The sequence below is a fragment of the Megascapheus bottae genome, chromosome 4, assembly GCF_031878675.1.
Source record: "Megascapheus bottae isolate mThoBot1 chromosome 4, mThoBot2.hap1, whole genome shotgun sequence".
In the NCBI taxonomy this organism is placed as follows: Eukaryota; Metazoa; Chordata; class Mammalia; order Rodentia; family Geomyidae; genus Megascapheus; species Megascapheus bottae.
The window spans coordinates 13,095,540-13,117,116 of record NC_143512.1 but is presented as its reverse complement, the minus strand read 5'-3'; the positions used below and the strand labels follow the sequence as shown (position 1 = coordinate 13,117,116).

The 21,577-nt window shown below is 39.4% G+C and overlaps 1 long non-coding RNA gene across 9 annotated transcripts in view; it reads right to left on the bottom strand.

The window, feature by feature from the left end:
• Positions 1–264: 264 nt before the first annotated feature.
• Positions 265–21,577, bottom strand: part of LOC150064039 (uncharacterized) — a 60,870-nt gene continuing 39,557 nt past the window's right edge. For 7 of the 9 annotated variants that reach the window (XR_016535201.1, XR_016535205.1, XR_016535206.1 and 4 more), the window contains 3 exons: positions 8,309–8,421; positions 6,750–6,890; positions 265–347 (listed from right to left, as the gene is read on the bottom strand). This is a non-coding gene — a long non-coding RNA (uncharacterized LOC150064039). Of the gene's footprint in view, positions 348–6,749; positions 6,891–8,308; positions 8,422–12,676; positions 12,846–21,577 lie in introns of all 9 variants that reach the window. The other 2 variants (XR_016535207.1, XR_016535202.1) reach the window with 1 other exon arrangement.

Here is a 21,577-nt window from a genome sequence, read left to right as displayed (position 1 = left end):
ATTCTTCCTTATTAAAAATCTTTTTGGGGGGCCGGGAGTTTGGCCTAGTGGTAGAGTGCTTGCCTAGCATGCATGGGTTTGATTCCTCGGTACCACATACATAGAAAAAAGTCGGAGTTCACCGGCTTCTCCTCAGCCTCCGCGATGCTGGGCGCTGCTCTCGCTCTCCTTCGGGTTGCCCGCTCCAGTCCTGCCATCTGGGCGGGTCCCTGGGCTGCAGCACTAGGCCCGGCCCTCAGCCCATTGCTGCTACCCAGTCAGCTCGCTATTCCCGCGGGTCACAGGAGACAGGAGTTCGATGCTGGCTGGTGACATACTTCCACAAGCCTGACATGCATCCCTGGGAGCTGGGTAAAGGGGATGAACACGCTTGTTTTCTATGACTTGGTTCCAGAACCCAAAATCATTGATGCTGCTTTGCGGGCGTGCAGACGGTTAAATGGTTTTGCTAGTGCTGTTCGCATGCTAGAGGACCTCATAAGGAAGTCTACCCCTATGTCATCCAGAAACTTAGACCAACTTTAGATAAACTGGGAATCTCCACGCCCAAGAAACTGAGCATTGACAAGGTGTAAACCTCCACAGCTGGGCTTCCCATAGATTTATTGGAACTGCTACTTGATTGTCAAGTCATCTGGAAATGCTGATGATAACATATTACCTTATTTAAACAAATTTTCCTTTACTGAGTATCAAACCATGTAATGGTAACTTGGACTTTAATAAAAGGGAAATGAGTTTTAAAAAATTAGTGCTTGGGCCAGGAGTTTGGCCTAGTAGTAGAACGGCTTGCCCAGCATGCACAAAGACCTGGGTTTGATTCCTCGGTACCTCATACATAGAAAAAAATAGCCGGAAGTGGTGCTGTGGCTCAAGTGGTAGAGCTCTGGCCTTGAGAAAGTAGAAGGACAGCACTCAGGCCATGAGCTTAAGCCCAGGACTGGCCAAAAAAAAAAAAAAAATTAGTGCTTACTCTGGATTAAGCTTGGTAGCAAACACTAAAAATGCAATGGCAAGTAAGGTCATTGCTCTTGAAATATTAACACTCTTAAAGACAGATACTAAAAAGAAAACAAATAAATACATGAAGCAAAGCATTTCAGTGAGAAGATGCTGTGGGTATATTTCAAAAATGACTAGAATAGCCAAGTGCCAGTACTTTACACCTATAATCCTAGCTACTCAGGAAACTGAGGATCATGGTTCAAAGACAGCACCAGCAGACAAATCCAATAAATTCTTATCTTGAATCAATTAGCAAAATGTTGGAACTGGAGTTGTGGCTCAATTTGCAGAGAACCAGTTAGAAGCAAAAATACTAAATGAGAGTTTAAGATGATAAGACCCTGGGTCCAGGTCCAAAAGGAGAGAGGGAGAGAGGGAGGGAGGGAGGGAGGGAGGGAGGAAAGAAGGAAGGAAGGAAGGAAGGAAGGAAGGAAGGAAGGAAGGAAGGAAGGAAGGGAAAGAAAGTGGTAAGATAATCTCTATAAGGAGACAATGTTGAGCTAAAATCACAGAGAGGAGTCAACCATACAAGGGCCTAAGGCAATAATAAGCCTGAATGAAAGGAAGAGCAGTGAGGCTAGAGAATGATAGCAAGAAGGAAGAGGGGTATTCTCTGCAATCTACGGTAAATTTGGGTTTATTTCAAACACAGAGGGATGGTCACTGGATATTTAACTAGAATCCAGCTTATATCTACAAGACATCATGTAAGGATCAAAACATTCAGCTAGGAAGCTGTTGCCACAGTTTAGGTGAGAGGTGACCAAAGTTTAGATTTAAGAAGTAGCGGTGTAAGTGAAGAAAAACTGATGGAACTCAGGATACAATTTGAAGGGAGAATCAACAACAAGATTTATTGGGAGATACTGAAGTGGTTGTAGACAAAAGATTAATCAGGAATGATTCATCTTTTTTTTTTTTGCCAGTCCTGGGGCTTGAACTCAGGGTCTAGAAACTGTCCTTGGGCATTCTCAAGGCTAGTGCTCTACCACTTGAGCCACAGCACCACTTCCAGCTTTTTATTCTGTGCACGTGGTACCAAGGAATCAAACCTAGGGCTTTGAGCATGCTAGGCAAGCACTCTATTACTAGGCCAAACTCACCATTGATTAAGAGGACAGAGTAGCAGGTAATACTGATACATTTGATACTGTATGATACATTTGATAAATAGAAATTCAACCTGGTGCTAGTGGCTCACACCTGTAATCTTAACTACTCAGGAGGCTGAGGTCTCAGTTCAAAACCAGCCCAGGAAGAAAAGTCCATGAGATTTTTATCTCCAATAAACTACTCAGAAAAAACCAGAAGTAGTGCTGTGGCTCAAGTGGTAGAGTGCTAGCCTTGAGTGTAAAGAGGCTTAGGAACAGCATCAAGGCCCCAAGTTCAAGCCCTAGCAAAAAATTATAAGAAATTCAAGTACCTGGGGCATAGGTAAAGTCTAAACTTCAAATGAGAGGTCATAGTTAGATATCTAAATTTGGGAGCCAATATATAGATGGTATTTGAAGCCATGTACTAGATAGGTAAGGCTCAGGTGTAGGGCAGGAGCCCTGAGCTGAAGAGCTCATGTACAGTGGCCAGGCCCAGAGGTCAAGCCCCATGACCCACAGAAAAATAGATTAAATATCTGACATAGTATGTTAACATGTCCTCTTATAGAGTTCTTCACAAGACAGTTTCTATTTTCTTTCATACTTAGCCTTTGAAATCCAGAGCCTTTGAAATCCAGTGTATTTTCTACTTTCATTTCCCACTAGCCACATTTCAAGGGCTCTTAGCCACATGTGGATGATAGAAGTCTAAAACTTCACCAACATCAAGGAGTTAGGTGCTGATGGCTTACATCTGTCGTTGTAGCTACTCAGGAGGCTTAGATTTGATTATTGGGGTTCACAGCCAGCCCAGGTAAGAGAGTCCTTGAGACTCTTATTCCAATCAACCATCAAAAAGCTGGAAGTGGAACTTTGGCTCCAGTGGCAGGGCATCAGCCTTGAGTGAAAAAGCTAGGGGATGGAGTCCAGGCCCTGAGTTCAAGCCCCAGTACACACACTTACACATACCCCAAAGAGATTGAATAGAGAAGGAGTTGGATAAAATGATTAAGAGAATGGTGCCATGGAAGCCAAGAGTAGAAAGTGCTTTTAAAGGGAACTAGTCAACTGAGTCCAATGTTTTTAAGAGACTGCAATAGAATTCAGCAACAAGGAGGTCACTGATGACCTTGACTGAAGCTGTTTCAGTGGAGTGATGATTGGCTGGAAGGTAGCCAGAATGCCACCAATGAGAGGTAAGGAAGGGGTGACAATCAGTATAATAAACCTTTTCCAAAGGTTTTTGCTGTGCAGATAGAGAATGGAATCACTAGGTGGGTGTGGGAAGTTATCACAGGAAGAAATTTTCTGAAATAGGAATGCGCTTTTATGGTAATGGGAATGTCTCAGTAGGAAGGAATGGTTGCAGAAGAAAGGAAATCATTAAGAATGAAACCCCTTCTGAAAACAAGAGAGATGAGTACAAGAGCATCAAGAAAGGAGCTTGTCGCAGGGTGAGGGGGGGAAGGGAAATGGGGACCAAGACATGAGAAACGGTATCAATGTATGTGAATTAATACACCTCCTATCTAGCAAATATAATGTAACCCTTCTATTAATTACAATAAAAATATATATAAAAAAAGGAGCTTGTCGCAGGAAAAATGACTATTAAAAAGCAAGGAAAGGGCCAGGAGTTTGGGCTAGTGGTAGAGTGCTTGCCTAGCATGCAAGAAGGCCGGGATTCAATTCCTTGCTACCACATACATAGAAAAAAAGCTGGAAGTGGTGCTGTAGCTCAAGTAGTAGAATTCTAGCCATGAGAAAGCTCAGGGACAATGCTTAGGCCCTGAGTTCAAGCCTCAGGACTGGAAAAAAAAAATCAAGAAAAAAGAGTATAGATATCACATCAGAGAATGAATACAGATTAGGCTATACATCTGGGTGGCATAAACATTTTAACACAGGGCAAATAAATAAAAATAAATAAATAAAGATTTTAGGTTATGCACATCTATCTTGTAATGCCAGCTAGTTTGGAAGCAGAGACAAGAAGATTGCAAATTCAAAACTAAGCCCAGAGAAAGTCATTGAGAACCCAAAAACAAATAAACAAAAAAATACAGACAAAAGGACTTGTGAATTGGCTGAAGAGGCAGAGCACTTGCTTAGCATGCAAGAGGCCCTAAATTCAATCCCTAATATTGCAAAACAAACAAAAATCATAACAGGCTGGGAGATGGTTGCTTAATCCTGTAATCCTAGCTGTCTCAGGAGGCTGAGATCTAAGGATCATGAGTCAAAGTCAGCCCAGGCAGGAAAATCTGTGAGACTCTTATCTCCAATTAACCATTAAAAAGTCAGAAGTAGGGACCAGGAGTTTGGCCTAGTGGTTAAAGTGCTTGCCTAGCATGCATGAAGACCCAGGTTTGATTCCTCGGTACCACATACATAGAAAAAAGCCGGAAGTGGTGCTGAGGCTCAAGTGGTAGAGCTCTAGCCTTGAGAAAGTCCAAGGACAGTGCTCAGGCCCTGAGCTTAAGCCCAGGACTGGCAAAAAAAAAAAAAAAAAAAAAAAAAAAGCCAGAAATAAAGCTGTGGCTCAAGTGGTAGAACCTAGCCTTGAACAAAAGAGCTCAGGAACTGTACCCACACCCTGAATTCAAGCTCCAGGACTGGAAAACAACAATAACAACAACAAAAACACTGGATGAATGTAAGAGCATTCTTTTCCAGTATTTGAAATGTTGGTGCGACTCTCCAAGATATCCCTATCTCTGGATCAAGTTACCTAAGCAATCAATTCAGTACTTGCAAAATTGTTTGGTAATCAGAGTATTGAAGCAAAGGAAATTTCATTCAAGCCACAATAAAGCCTGATGAACTATCTCAGAGGCATATAACAAGGTACAATGTCTGACATAGTCCTTTCAGCTGTGTTGAAAATTAAGTGATTAAATCTCATACTTCGATTTGTAGGACAATCTACCTGTGGCCTATTTAAATGTGTGTGTGTGTGTGTGTGTGTGTGTGTGTGTGTGTGTGTGTGTGTGTAAGTTGAGTGCTCTTCCATGCCTGTCCTGCCTGTGAAAGGGGCCAGGTTCTAAGCAGGAAATGGCATTATACTTAAAAGAGCTTACTGAAAATAATTTAAAGTCTGATTTACAAAGCTAATGGACAGAGTATGTAGATACCCAGGGTTAACAAGAGTAGTAAAACTTTCCCTTTCCTAGACATTCAGGGACAAGTAAAGAAAGGGTCACAGGATCCCAGTGAGTACTTCAGAGGTTCTGGTTAAGCAGCTCCAGCTCTTGGAGGGAGGGCACGCCCCAATCTCTCTTTCTTCCTTTACTCTCATGTCAAATTCTGTTAAGCCCATTGAAACCAGAAGCTGAGAAAAACCATATAACTCAGAGGGGTCAATGTTCCTGGGCAGAGATCAGGAATGGAAAGGACAGACAGAGAGTCTGGGAGTGGGAGTTGGCAGCAGTCAAAAAGATAAGATAAAAAAATAAAAATAAAAAAAGATAAGCTATCCTTAGATGAGACAATTAAAACAGAAAGTGAAAAGGAGTGTCAGCTGTGTACTATCTAAATGCTTGATAGAGATGAGAGAAAAGGAAAGAGAAAGCTAATTCACAGTAGGACTTCCATATCTCTTAGCTTTCATTCATCTTTTTTACTAGTCCAGAGGTTTAGAGAAGAGTGATGGCTTTGGATTTTGTTTTATTAAAGAAAAGCTTTTATTTTCTCTTTCTTATTAGGAGGCCAAAATTCCTAGTTAGAGAAAAGAAATCCTGTGGAGACTTTCCTCTTGCATGATTCTGAGTATTTACTCCCCTACCTCCCTACCCGCCTGCACCACTGGAAAGAAGCCTAGTCCTCTAGGAGACACTGGCTTATTGAAGCTCAAATTTAGACAAAAGCCTGTGGCAGACATTTGAGGTCACTAAGCTTTTGTCACCATATGGACACAATCAAACAGAAAGCAATACAGCATTGTATCTTAGAAGGTATCCTCTAAAGCCAGATTACTTGGGTTGAAATGCTTACTCTACTACTTATTAGCTGTATGACTGTAAGTTCCTCTTGTTGTCCTCTGTATCACCTGGAAAAGGATTATGCGTATACTGCAGGCTAGCTTCTGAAGATATCATCAGCTCCTTCATGTAAAGTATCCACATGTAGCAAATTCTTAAGAGTCTTATTACTAATAAAACTATTTTGCCATTTTTCCAGTTCAGAAGTATTGTGCAGCACACCATTCCTTTTTAATAATTAAGTCTTATTCCCCTTCCCAAATATTTAGATTACTCCTTTTGCAAGAAAGAGAGCAGAGAGAACAGAATTCTCTTTTATATCAAATGACTATGGATGCTTTTTGGGGGGGTAGGGAGTGGTGAGTTGGTACTGGGGTTTGAAGTCAGGGCCCCAAGCTCTTGCCAAGTCTTTTTGCTCACAGCTGGTGTTCAACCACTTGGTTTCCCTTCCAACCAAGCCTTTTGCTGGTTAATTGGAAATGTAAGTCTCTCCGATTTGTCTGCCTACACTGTCTTTGAGACTCGATTCTCAGATCTCAGCCTCCTAAGTAGCTAAGCTCATAGATATGAGCCAGGGCAATTCACAGTGTCTATTTATATTTTAGTTGTAAGCAATTAAAACCAACTATAAAACTTCAAATATAAAATTCTGTTTCTCATTTCCACTCACCATATTTCAAGTGCTCCGTCATCCTCTGTGACTGGCGCCTACTGTGAAGAGTGAAAAATATGGAAGACTTCCATCACTGTAGAAAGTTTTATTGGGTAGCCCTTCAGGGAGGCCTCAGATAGGGAAAGAAATTCCCATGGTCTAGAAAGGGGAAGTCATGAGAGAAAAAAATGCTCTAAAAGCAGAAACCATAGCAAAGATAAAGTTTTCCAACTTGGAATCATAAATTTTTAGTAGAAGCAAGGAGTGATTAATAGTATGTTTACAGTATCACAGGGACTGATTTTCCTACCAAGCACTTCTTCACCAAAAATGCATCCCACCCCCACCCCCCAACAGTGGAATTCATGTTCTATTTCAGATATTTTGTAGTGTGTCATTCTGTAATACAAGTCCAAAAAAAAAAAAAACCAAACTCAGAATTTACTTCGCACTGAACACAAACATTTTAATTTTTCTGGCATGGAAAACTATAGGTGTTTCTATAGCTCAAGTGGCTTTTTCCATAAATGTAGCTTTTCCAAAACTCTCTTTTTTTCTATCATGTAGTTTTCAGGTTTCTGACCTCACCATTCCTTTTTCTTGAACATGCTGCTTTTCCAAATAGCCTGATTTCCATTTTCCCAGGAATACAAGGTTTTTTGTTTTTTTGTTTTTGTTTTTGCTAGTCCTGGGCTTGAGCTCAAGACCTGAGCACTGTCATTGGACGTTCTCAAGGCTAGATCTCTACCACTTGAGCCTCAGCACCACTTCTGGCTTTTTTTCTATGTATGTGGTACTGAGGAATCGAACCCTGGTCTTTTTGCATGCTAGGCAAGCACTGTACCAACTAGGCCAAACCCCCGACCCCTAGGAACACAAGTTTTAAGCATAAGTCACATGATCACATTTACATCCAGGAATCAGAAACAAATGCTCTTCATTTCCCTGTGAACATCCACCCTTCTCTCCTTTCCAATACCAGGGCTTGAATGAAGTTCAGAGTCTCAAGCTGGTTAGGCTCACTTGCTCACTGCTGTCACTCTACCATTTGAACCTCACTTTCAGCCTAGATTTTTACTGGGGATAGAATCTCTGACTCTTCTGAATTCAAATCGCAATATTCTCCTAAGATTAGCTCCTAAGTAGCTAAGATTACAGGCATGAGCCCTGGGGCCCATCTTTTTATTTTTATTTCTTGACAGTGCATGAGAAAAATGACATCACTACTATTGGAGGCAAATGGGACTTTTAAATCCTGCACCAAGGATAAATCTGCCATGTGCATGTGAAATAAGAGTTGTTTTAGTGGCAGGTGGCAATTTTCTACAAAGGAAAAAGAAATTCAAGTTGCTAAAGGAGAAATGAAACTATTCTATTTTCTAAGTCTAAGAAAAGCCACAGATGTTGCTATTATGAATTTTTATCAGGGATGGGAGTGTAGCCTAGTGGTAGAGTGCTTGCCTAGCATGCTACATACACAGAAAAAGCCCCAAATGGTGCTTTGGCTCAAGTGGTAGAGCTCTGGCAAAAATGGAAAACAAACAAACAAAAAACAACAACAAAAAGAGAATTCTTACCAGGCACAGTTGGAGATGTGTGGCACAGTTGGAGATGTGTGGCTTAGCGGTAGAGTGCCTGAATAGTAGGCATAAGGCTCTGAGTTCAAACCTTTAGTACTCTCAAAAAATAACTATGAAGAAAAAAATAACTATGAGCAAGACAAAATATGGGTATGGCTTACCAGTTATTGATCATATTGGTAGATGAATTTAGCTCCTAGAGCTAGTCTAAAACTAATATTAAGTATTCTTCAAACAGCTGAGAAATCTACTCATTACCTGACATGTAACTGTAACTCCTCTGTGTATCACCTTTATAATAGCAATTTTTTAAATTAAAAAACAAAATGCTGACTGACATGTAAGGAGTCCTCCCCGAGGTCATTATGTGGTGAGGAAACCCAGGCATCCATGCAGAAAGGCAACATGGAGGAAAGCAAGAAAGCCAGTGCTACTGGCTCACAGCCATGGCTGACCTTCCCAGGAGCAACTAACACAACTGCCAGCCTTTTGTACAGTACTTAGTAAGCCCCACGCTTGCTAAGCAGTCTCTCCATCACTTAAGCAGCTCTACCCTCTCGGCTCTCATTTATGAATCTTACCATAAGGTAATGTTTTGTTTTGAAGAACTTAACAGAACATGATAGAGGAAAGAAAAATATAAGATGTGTTTCCGAGCTCACCCTTTCTTGCTTTTCTATGGATTTGCTCCATTATCTCTTTCTTTTGCTACATCATCATTTTTTCCTGTCTGATGACTCATTCCCATCAGTAGGTAAACCTGTGTAAATATCAGCCACTGAAATGTTCCTTTGCCTATATAACCTCCAAGCAATGCCCATTTCCCGGACTGCATTCATAGCAACACTTCCTGAATCAGTTGTCTTCTTTCCACCATCACTGTTCTCTCCTCCCACTCCCACTGGGCTTGAATCACATAGCCAAGGGCACCAAAAACTTTCTGGTTTCGACATTCAGCCATCATCCCCATCCTCACCTTCCTCCATCTCTCATCTGGATTTGGCATAGTTCATCACTCCTCTTTTCAAATGCTTTCTTTTTTTTTCTAGTGACATCACACACTTAGGGATTTTTATCTCATCTCACTGGCTACTCTTAAAATCTCTTCTGGGTAATTGTCAGATCCACCTCAGGGTTTTTGTATTCCTCAGGCCACAGTACAAAAGTCCTCTTTTCTCCAACCAGCTTCTCTCTGTAGGTCATCTCATCCACTCCCACCCTTTAAATCCATAAGACCTAATGACTTCCACATTGATACATCTAGACCTGAACCCCTCTGTGAACTCCAGGAGCACATATCCTATTGCCTACCTAACATCTCCCCCTAGGAATCTAACAGGCAACTCCAATTGAACATTCACAAAATAGAGCCTGGATTTCCAATCTCATCTCTGAACCTATTCCTTTCCAGTTCAGTCAGTTTCACTACCCTGAGGCCCCAAATCCTACATGACATTAAATCCACTCTGTTCCTAATCTAAGCCCAGTCTAATTAACTCCACCTTGAAACTGCATGGCATTTTGTAATGCTACCTACCATTACTTAGATACATTGTCAACGTGTCTGCCTGGCATTGTCATACCTCTCTACTCACCATACTCTCTCTCTCTCTCACAAGAGTTTTTTGGATTGTTTATTTGTGTTTTAATTTTTCCACGATTTGTTATTACATTTAGAATAAAATAAAAATTCTTTACTTGGCCTATAAGTTCTTGCATTATTTGGCCTCTACTTACTTTTCAAACCTTAAATCCTACCACTTTATTACTTTAATCCAATTCTGTCACATACACCTATTGGGTTGTTCCTTAAACACACTAAGTTTACACCAACCTCAAGGCCTTTTCATTTGCTATGCCTAACACATTTTCTCCCTAGACCTTTTTCATGACTTGATCCTTCTTGTCTGTTAGGTATCAATTTGAATACCATTTCCTCATGAAGATGTTATATGGTTTTCCACCGAATGAGTGGCCCCTACTCAGTCTCTAGCACATATTATCTTCAGTATAGCAATTCTACTCACTGTTACTTGCCTTCATATCTATATTATCTGTTTTTCCCACTAAAATGTAAACTTCAGTTGAAAAGAGACCTTTGTGGTTTTGTTCAGTACTCTATTCTTAAAGGCTGGAAGAGTGCCTGGAACCTCATTAAGTGCTCAAAAGTCTGTGTTTAATGAATAATAATTATAATAATGTCATTATTTGGGACTGGGGTATAGTTCAGTGTTAGAATGCTTGCTAGTCTGTACAAGGCCCAGTTCAATTCTACCACAATAACAACAACAACAATAAATATTCTTTAACCTTATTTCTGTTCAAGACCTTTATATAGGTAGTGATATAAATGTTTCTCAGGAAATTTACATAGTGGTCTATGAGTAATTTCTATATAAATAGGGAACTTTCTACGCAGGGAGTTTAGCTGTGATTTTGTTAGATTGCAACCTTCTTTAAAGGTCTGCATTACTTTTGACTCAAAGCCTATGTGGTGTCTGAAATTTTAAAAAGCTGTCCCAATCCTTTGTGGCTTAAGTAGTACTGTTGATGTAAAGAGTGATCCCTCTCCTTAAATGATTTTAAACTTAAAATCAGGACAGGTAGTTGTGCAAAGTTACAAGATAAACATCAAATTGCTTATTTATAGAATTAATCCAACAGTTTGAGGCTATCTCCAGTAACAGTGTTGATGACTTAAAAAAAATAAAACAAAGAAAAAACAGGGTCTCACTAGCCCAAGTTGGACTCACAATCTCTATCCTCCTAGCCTCTCAAATCCTGGAATTTTAGGTATGCACTACCATGCCCTGTGAGTTAAAAACTTATCTTCTCTTTATTTATTTATTTTTGTTGGTCATAGGACTTGAATTCTGGGCCTGGGCACTGTTCCTGAGCTCTCCAGATCAACCTACTGCTCTACCCCTTGAGCCACAGTGCCACTTCTGGTTTTCTGGTGGTTAATTGGAGGTAAGAGGGCTCATAGACTTTAGTGTCCAGGCTGCCTCTGAACCGTGATCCTCAGATCTCAGCTTCCTGAGTAGCTAGGATTTCAAGCATGAGCCACCACACCCAGCTGCTGCTGCTGCTGCTGCTGCTGCTGCTGCTGCTGCTGCTGCTGCTGCTTCCTTCTTCTTCTTCTTCTTCTTCTTCTTCTTCTTCTTCTTCTTCTTCTTCTTCTTCTTCTTCCTCTTCCTCTTCCTCTTCCTCTTCCTCTTCCTCTTCCTCTTCCTCTTCCTCTTCTTCTTCTTCTTCTTCTTCTTCTTCTTCTTCTTCTTCTTCTTCTTCTTCTTCTTCTTCTTCCTCAAACTCAAACTCAAACTCAAAACTTGCTTAACTTGCTTGCCTGGTTGGCTTTCTATCACTTGAACTATACCTCTAAAGTAGATTTTTGTTGATCATTGTGGATTTTTCTGTCCAGGCAAGCTTCAAATCCATTACTTGGCTACTTGATGACTTTTGATATTAACACTGTGTGTAATAGTTTCTTAAGTTTTATGAATTATTCGTATAATGTTACCTATGCAATGAACATATTTCTCAAAAATTCTAGAAAACCCATATTCTCTCCCATTTAGAATTTTCACAGAGTAGAAAGAAAATGGGAAACTCCACTTCCCAGGGAGCTACAAGAATTTAGTGTATTGCCAACCGCTAACATTTTCTACCAGGCTGGTTCTCCTGGATCCTTGGAATTTCTCCACCACTACCAGGTCAATTAGCAAATTTCTCCTGAGGCCCTGGCTTTATAACAGGCAAGTAAACAGGTAGAGTAAACACAGGTGTAAACATGTAAAAGCAATGTAGTTTGATTAATACAGTAAGAGACGTGGACAACAACCAGATGCACTAATGCAAAGAACTAATTAATTTTGTCCAGAAATATATCACAAAGGCAGAGGTAATGATGAATTAGGTTTCTAAATGGACAGGGAGAATTAAGGTAAAGATAACAGCAAGGTGGTATTCTAGAAGGAGGACAGGTCCCTGGATAAATCACACTGCAGGTTTACCTCCCTAAAATTCTTCCTGGGTAATATCATCTTTGAAGACATTGCAGTGAAAAGCTTGGAGAAAAGATGTAAACAAAACATAACCTTTGAATTAGATTTGTAGGAGGGAAAGAGGCAGTTCTAGCTATTTCTGGTGGGAGTTTGTGTGCATACATTTGAGGTTTTATATATGGATTCATGCATGCATACTTATTTATCATCAATTAGCCAGTTTTGATATTGTTATACAACGAACTAAAAATGATCTATTTTCTATAACACACTTTTGCATAAAGCAAAATGTAACAAAATAGACATTTCTTTTGTAATCAGTTAGGAATCAAAATTTAAAACTACAAACTATTTTGCTCACTTTTTGTGCCCATACTGGGGCTTGAACTAAGGGCCTCATACTCCTACCATTTTTTCTCCGCAAGGCCAACTTGTGGTTTTTTGCAGGTTTACTATAGATAAGCATCTTAGATGTTGTCTGCTTGGGCTGGCTTTGTACCTCAATCTTCAGATCTCAGGCTCTTAAGTGTCTGGAATTACAGGCACGAGTCACTGGTGCCTGGCTTTCCCACTTTGTAGGGCTCCATACCCTCATTTGTAAAATTATGATGAAGAACATAATTTCCCTATGACTGGGATACACACAAAAATTGTATACAGTCAAGTCAATATCCACGTTGACTAAGGCTGGAGTATCGAAATCAACTATTAAGCATAGAATTTGTATATAATACTGTTAGAATCAATAAACTATTCAGTGCTATGTAAAAATAGTCTCAATATGTACTCAAATAAAAGTCAGCAAACATCAGTAGGAAGTTTATGTCCTCTTCCAAGATGTGCGTCCACTTCGTTTAATCGTTTTTGTCTTAAGATGTTTACAACTGACTCGAGGAGAAAACATTCACATTTCTGAAAACAGAAATAATACATCAAGATATAAATGAAGCCCTCAGCTGCCCTGTAAGCCCTGGAGGTGCCATCAGCTCTGAGGAGGAAAACAATATTAATGGGTCTCATTAATGTTAATGATTTTTAAATGCCAATGCTTGCCACAGCTGTTTCTTTGTTACTTTGTTGTTGTTGTAACATATTATAACTATATATTGGGGTTTTGTGGTGGTTTTCTATATATGCATGTAATGTATTTTGATCAAATTCACCTCTTTTGCTTTTATATTCATTCATCGTAATCAATTTTTTCCTTTCTTTTATTGTTCTTATAAAGGTGATGTACAGAGGGGTTACAGTTACCTAAGTCAGGTAAAGAGTGCATTTCTTTTTGGACAATGTCACCCCTTCCCTGGTTCTCTCCCAGTTTTTCCTTCCGGTTCCCACCCTCATGTTGTGTAGTTCTTTTACAACATAGTGTTTAGTGAGTATCATTGCTGTATTTGTTCATCCTTTATCCCTCCATTTTCTATGCCTCCTAACACTCCCAAAGACAGATAAATGAACAAACAAAACAAAAAGGAAACAAAAACAAAGGGGGAAAATCCTCTTGTTTTCAATTCAACCAATTTTAATGGGTTTCATTATTCCATTTTCAATACATGCATATAAAGTACTTTGTTTATACTCACCCCATCACCCTCTCCTTTTGTCCTTCTACTTAGTCCCTTTCCAGCCATTTTCTTTTTTTAATTATCTTTAAGTCGTTGTACAAAGGTACCATTTAACAAAGCACTTTATAAATACAATGCAAAACATTTCCCCTAGAAAAACAGTTCACTAAAGGAAGAATAAAAATGAATAAAAGGAGAAAATGGAAAATAAAACAAGTAAACTGAAGCACTTATATCCAAGTATCTAAAACCAATTATTATAGACATTTCAGATAATAACCTCCTAGGCTTTTTTAAAAAAAGGGACAGGGAAGAGACCATTCCTCATATCATGTGCAAGAATAAATTTTAACTGAATCAAAAATTGTAATGAGGAGCCAGGAGTGCTTGCTAGCATCCACAAAGACCTGGGTTCGACTCCTCAGTACCACACACATAGAAAAAAGCAGGAAATGGTGCTGTGGCTCAAGTGGTAGAGCTTTAGCCTTGAGAAAGCCCAAGGACAGTGCTCAGACCCTGAGCTCAAGCCCAGGATTGGCAGATAAATAAATAAATAAGTATTTTAATTTTAAATAAAATCCTAATTTAAAAAATTTTAATGAAAAAAAAGAATTTAATAAATGCCACTAGAAAAAAATGGATAAATTCTTCCTGACCTTTTACGTAAGGAAAGACTTTGGTCTGCAATTTGAAATATAAATGCAAGAAACATAAAAGACCAATAAGTTTGACTATAATAAAAAATACATTTTATATCACAAAACAAGTGAGAAACTAGGATTCAATGCTCATAATATGTATTGACTTTTAAAATCTCCTAAACTTGGGATGAGAATAGTCAAAACTTCAAATAGAAATGTCTACAAGGATCCATAGGGTTCCAACATATAGAAATAATAAATAAGATAGGTGAGATAGGTGCCCGAGACTCACGCCTGGAAACCTAGCTTACTCAGGAGGCTGAGATCTGAGGACTGAGATTTGAAGCCAGCCAAGGCAGAAAAAGTCCCTATGAGACTTATCTCCAATTAACTAATCAAAAACCATTAAGTGGAGCTGGGGCCACAAAGTGGTAGAGTGCTAGCTTTGAGCAAAAGAGCTCAAGGACAGTGCTCAGGCCTTAAGTTCAAGTCCTATGACTGACAGAAAAAAGAAAACGAATCCATATTTGAGAATATAGAAATTCTAATTATCCTGATTTGATACAGCATATTGTTTGATTGTACCTAATTGTCATATTATACCCCATAACAAAAGATAAAATGCACAATCCAAAAAATGAAAGATAGATGAGTAAAAGATATAACTGGATAGTGCATAAAGATGCACACAAAGCAACTTACAGGGCCTATTATCCATAATATACAAGGAGCCCAAGAAACTAATCTTCCCCACAAATCAGTGCTCCAATTAACAAATGAGCAAAGGAGCTAACAAAGACTTCTTAGAAGTAAGAATGAAGCTGGGTGCAGTGACTCACGCCTGTAATCCTAGCTACTCAGGAGGCTGAGATCTGAGGATCAAGGTTCAAAGCCAGCCTGGGCACAAAAGGACCTGAGACTCATCTCCAGTTAATCCCTAGAAAATGGAAAGTGGGGCTTGGCTCAAGGGTAGGCATTGAGCTGAAGAGTTCAGGGACAGCGCCCAGGCCGAGTTCAAAGCCCCATGACTCTCCCCCGACACACAAAATATATAAATGCTTGGTACCAGTAGCTCACACTAGTAATCCTAGCTACTCAGAAGACTGAGATCTGAAGATCACAATTTGATGCCAGCCTGGGCAGTAAAATCCATGAGACGCTGGAAGTGGAAGGGTGACTCAAGTGGTGGAACACCTGCCTTCAGTGGAAAAAGAAGACCCTAATTTCAAGCCCCAGTGTTGGCATTAAATATATACATACATGCATATGTACATACATAGATATATACATACATACATGAATACATACATATATACATGAATACTTAAACCAATGCTTGCAAATGGAATGCCATGCCTATGAGGACAGATTCATCATTACAATGCATCTCTGGAAGAATGACTTTACAGAAGGCAGTGTGCCAGAGCTTAAAAAAAACATTTTGCAACTTTTATGGAAAAGTTTGTATCAAGTAAGAATAACCTGTAAATGCTAAATCTAAGGAAAATTTTTGGTGAGGTATAGGATGTTTGCATCATCTTAAAATATCTGGTCCCCACAGACTTATATAAAAGAAAAAAATGATTATGCAATGGAAAAAACAGTAATCACCATGAGTGGGTGACTGAAATTAATGTCGCCTGTAACAGACAGGTGGTCATCATGTACATTACCTTACACTATATTCCTGCTCACACATAAACATCCTTGTCAGGAGAAAACATCAGAAAAACAGAAAATGAAGTGTGTGTTGAAAAAAAAGAAAAAGCTGGGCGAAGTGGCTCATGCCTGTAATCCTAGCTATTCAGGAGGCTGAGATCAGAGGATTACGGTTCAAAGCCAGCCAGGGAACTAAAGAGTCCGAGAGACTCTTATCTCTAATTATCCAGGGAACTGGAAGTGATGCTATGGCTCAAAGGGTAGGGCGGTAGCCTTGAGCTAAAGAGCTCAGGAATAGCACCCAGGCCTAGAGTACAAGTCCCACAACAAACTAACAAAAAGTGGGCTGGGAGTGTGGCCTAGTGGTAGAGTGCTTGCCTAGCATCCACGATGCATGAAGCCCTGGGTTTGATTCCTCGGTACCACAAATACAGAAAAAGCCAGAAGTGGTGGCGTGGCTCTTGTGGTAGAGTGCTAGCTCAAGAACAGTGCCCAGGCCCTGAGTTCAAGCCCCAGGATTGCCCCCTCCCCCACCCAAAAAATATATATATATATTGATGTCAAGTGTGCTACTGGCTCACACCTGTAATCCTAGCTATTCAGGAGGCTGAGATCAGAGGGCTGAGGTTTAAAGCCAGCCTGGGCATAAAAGTCACTCTGTTTCCAATTAATTAGCAAAAAAGCTGTGAGGGAGGCATGGGTAGAGTGACAGACCTGAGCCACCATAAGGCCTCAAATTCAAAAGCCAGTACAACAATAAAAAGTCAATGTCAAAAATAACACAGAGGGGTAGGGAAGTGGGGACAAAAACATGAGAAGGGGTATCAATGCGTGAGAAATAATGTACCTTCTATCTGGCAAATATAACTGTAACCCCTCTATACATTAAAATAAAATTTAAAAAATAGACACTGTGGAAATAGTGCATATTTAAGATAGCCAAAGAGACTAGAAAAGAAATGCAATATCTTTCCCTAAAATTGAATCTATACTGAAGACAAAAAAAATCTATAAAGCATATTAGATCAGCTAAATATTTTATTCAACAAATAGCTATTTAAATAATTTTTGTGCACTAAGATTTTCCTGTTTTTGAGGAACTAAAGACAGTATGATATATGAGGAAATGTAAATTAAGTTAGTGTTGGGGTAATAATGAAAATACTCTAATAAAAACAATGTTTTTGTAACCCTTTCTCTAAAAAAAAAAAAAAACTTATACAAGAATTCTTCTGATAAATCACTTGCTATTTGAAAATGTACCAGTAGGTGGAAGCAGATCCAATTATAGGCAATATTAACTTAAATTATGATTTTTCAGACTCAGACTTACAAGAACCCAAAACAGACAAAGAATCACCTGAGAGAAATATGGTCCCAGCAGATACGCATGCCTGGTGAGTCTGCTGAAGTATTTCTTCCAATCTCACTTGTTGTTGGTTAGCCTGAGCTCTCAGAATTGATTCATTCTTCCTTCCGTGACCCCATTTCTACACAGTTTAGAACCCTTCTTTCATTCATTTTTTTTTCCATCTCAGTAAGTTACACATGTGCCATCCACCCAGTTGATTAAGGCAGAAACTGAAAGTCATTCTATTGTGGAGTGTAGGGTTTCTATTGTTTTATAACTTTATTATAATATTTTGAATGGAATCTGATCTCAACTCTTGGTCTTGTGACTAAAATTTTGTACATTTTCTATGTCTACATAAGAAGAACACTGACCCTCTATTAGGTGAGGAATTTTGCCTGTAACCAATCTCATTCGCTGTGTTTTTCATGTCTTCTGTTTTTGTTTACTGTTTGGCAGCCATTTCCATTTCAGAAGTAAATATGGTAAAGAAAGGTCTCTCACTGTAACTGGTTTTGTTAATTTTTTGCAAGTAAGTTGATATTTTGCCTTGCATACACTAAAGGGGAATAACTCTAAAGTTATACATTCAGAGTTGCTCCCACTCTCTTTGGTGAATTACTCCTCCTTTATTAATTATTTCTTTTAAATAAAAATCAGCAGAGTACCAGTGGCTAGCACTTGTATTCCTAACTATTTAGGAGGCTGAGATTTTGAGACCTCAAAACAAGCTCAGGCAGAAAAGTCTGTGAGATTCATGCCTTTAGTAACCAGCAAAAGCCAGAAATGGATATATGTTGTGAAGCCAATCTTGAGTGAAAAAAAGAGACAGTGTCCAGGCCTGAATTTAAGCCCCAGTATCACACACACACACACACACACACACACACACACACACACACACACACACCATTCCTAAAAATGTTTTTCTCTTAAAGCTTCATTTGTCTTGCTTCACTATTACTATGCTAGCATTCTTTTGAATAACATTTGTCCACTGTGTACTTTTCCATTCACTCCTTTCATTTGTCTATTTCTTTGTGTTTTGGCTATGTTCATGGCTAAAAGTACACATATTTATTTCTAATCTGAGAAGCCCTGACTTTAACTTACAACTTTAGTCTATTTATATACTGAAATCACCAACATAGTAGACTTGTTTCTACAAATCTATTATGCTTTTTATTTATAATGCTAACCCCACCATACCCTCAGTCTTTGCATATCTTTTATTGGACTTAGTTTTATTTATTCTTTCTCTAACTTTCTTGAGGTATTTATAAAAGCTTGCAGTTGCTGTGATTGGAAAGTGTCCTCTAGAGTTCACGTATTGGAACTGTAATCTTCAATGCAAGGATTGAGAAGTGGAGATTTTAAGAGGTCATTGGTCATGAGGCGCATGTGGTTATCATGGGAATAGCTGGGTTCATTACTACAAAATCTTCCTGTTAGAAAAGCTAAACACAGTCTCCGCCCTTTATCCATCTCCCTCTCCTATTGCTCTCTCATTCTCACCCTCCTTTCCCTTCCATCTTCTGCCACGGGATAATGGAGCAACACAAAGACCCCCAGCCCCACTTGAATTTCCCATTATCTGCCACCAAAGATCAATAAGTTTAATATAAATCATTCAGTTGAAGATAGTCTGTTATAATCACAGGAAACCTACTATGACTATAGCTTTATTGAAATACCTATAAAGGTTTAGACTGTTTTTAAGTCTGGGGACTTTGCTTTGTATGGTTTGGTTTGGCTTGGTTTTTGTAGACGAGGTCGTCCTATGTTGTACAGGTGGTTCTCAAATGGACTCAAGCCAGCCTCCTGTTTCAGCCCCCAAATAGCTCACACTTTTCATGAGAAAAAAATTCAATTAATCAGTTTATCTAGTCTTTTCTTGAAAAGGCTTAGAAAGTTTTATCTCTAATCACTCTCACTCCCATCTGGCTCATGATCAGTACCGAGTACTTTCGTTTTATCTTATCCTCACTTTCAGCACTAATATTGCTAATGTTGTTCATAACTAATATTTCTTTAACTGTGCTTGCATGGTTACATTTCTCTTGCTTATCATTGAATTCAAGCCCCATACTAGCACACTCACATTGGTACTGGAGCTTGAATGCAAGGCTGCCTACTCTTCAACTTCTTCACTCAACTGGCAATCTGCCACTTAAGCCATACCTCCACTCTCTTACCATTGCTTCTGATATTATACTATTCCCTTCATAAAAATCATTTGGTGGTTTTACATTAGAAAAAAAATATCCAGGGGATTGGTAGTGTGGCCTACTGGTAGAGCGCTTGCCAGCATGCATGAAACCCTGGGTTCAATTCTGTGGTACAACATACACAGAAAATGCTAGAAGTGGTACTGTGGCTCAAGTGGTAGAGTACTAGCCTAAGGACAGTGCCCAAGCCCTGAGTTCAAGCCCCAGAACTGAGTAATAATAATAATAATAATAATAATATCCAAGCCCAGTGTTGGTGGTTCATACTTGTAATCCTAGCTACTCAGGAGGCTGAGATCTGAGGATCACAATTCAAAGCCACCAACAACAGGGCCAGGAGTTTGGCCTAGTGGTTAAAGTGCTTGCCTAGCATGCATGAAGACCCAGGTTCGATTCCTCGGTACCACATACATAGAAAAAAGCCAGAAGTGGTGCTGAGGCTCAAGTGGTAGAGCTCTAGCCTTGAGAAAGTCCAAGGACAGTGCTCAGGCCCTGAGCTCAAGCCCAGGACTGGCAAAAAAAAAAAAAAGCCACCAACAACAGAAGTGGAGCTATGGCTCAAGTGGTAGAGTATTGGCTTTCAGATAAAATGCTCAGGGACAGTGCCCAAGCCTTGAATTCAAGCCTCAGGAGTAGCACACACACACACACACACACACACACACACACACACACACACACACTTCTGCCTTAATCTTATTTAGGAGTCTCAGATCTGAGGATCAAAGTTCAAAGCTATCTATCTCAGCAGACAAGAACACCAGCCTTGAGTGAAAACTGCCAAGTAAGAACTTTAGTCCTTGAGTTGAAACCCCAGTACCAACACAAAGAAAAAAATAAAAGGAAGAGTAATATCCAAACCCTTTGGCACAGTGTACACAACTCATACACACAAAAAAAACTTTGTTTCTGCTACTGTACCAATCTCTTCTTAGGTAACCTTCCCACCAACCACTGCCTTCAGGCTAAACTTGCTTTCATCAGTTCCTTCATCAGACCATGATGGACGCCAGTTTCTTTCCCATCCCCAAATCTATGCATGTTTTTTTCCCCCTTCAACTCTTTCGATCGCTGGCTTTCTCTCATTCTTCTCAGCTTAAATTTAATATTCTCAATGAAGTTTTCTTTTATTACCCTCTATAGATCAGGCCCTTTGCCATCTCATAATTCTATAAAACAGCCCTGTCTATTTCCTCCATGGTACTTAGCACAAGTGGCAATTACATAGCTGAGTATGTGGTTCCTTGTATAGTGCCTGTCTCTCTGACCAGATTTGCTCTGAAAGACATCAGTGAGAATGAAAAGGGATATGTGAGTAAGAAACATTTTCAGAAAAGGACTTACAAATTTTAATATCAAATTAGATGAGAAGAGGAAGTACTAGAAAAAGTTCAATATAGTACCAAAATGCTAGATGTGGTGGTACATATCCCCAATCTCAGAAGTCAGGAGACTAAGGGCAGCAGGATAAAGAGTTCAAGGCCAGCCTAGGCTACATAATCAGAACCTATATAGAACCTGTATAAAGTAATCTACATGAGAGAGAGAGAGAGACAGACAGACAGACAGACACCTGGGGATATAGCTCGAATGACAGAGAGAATGTGGACTGGCAAGGACAAGGCTTTGAATTTAATCCTAAGTACCAACAATACCTCCTATTTCAGCTTCTCAAGTGCTGGGATTATGGATATGTGCATTATAATACTTTTGAGAGTTATTGTTGAAAGTATTGGTAATTTGGTAATTTGTTCCTTTTTATTATTGAGTACTATCACATTTCATTGAAGGACCACATTTTTCCCCCTGCCAGTTGAT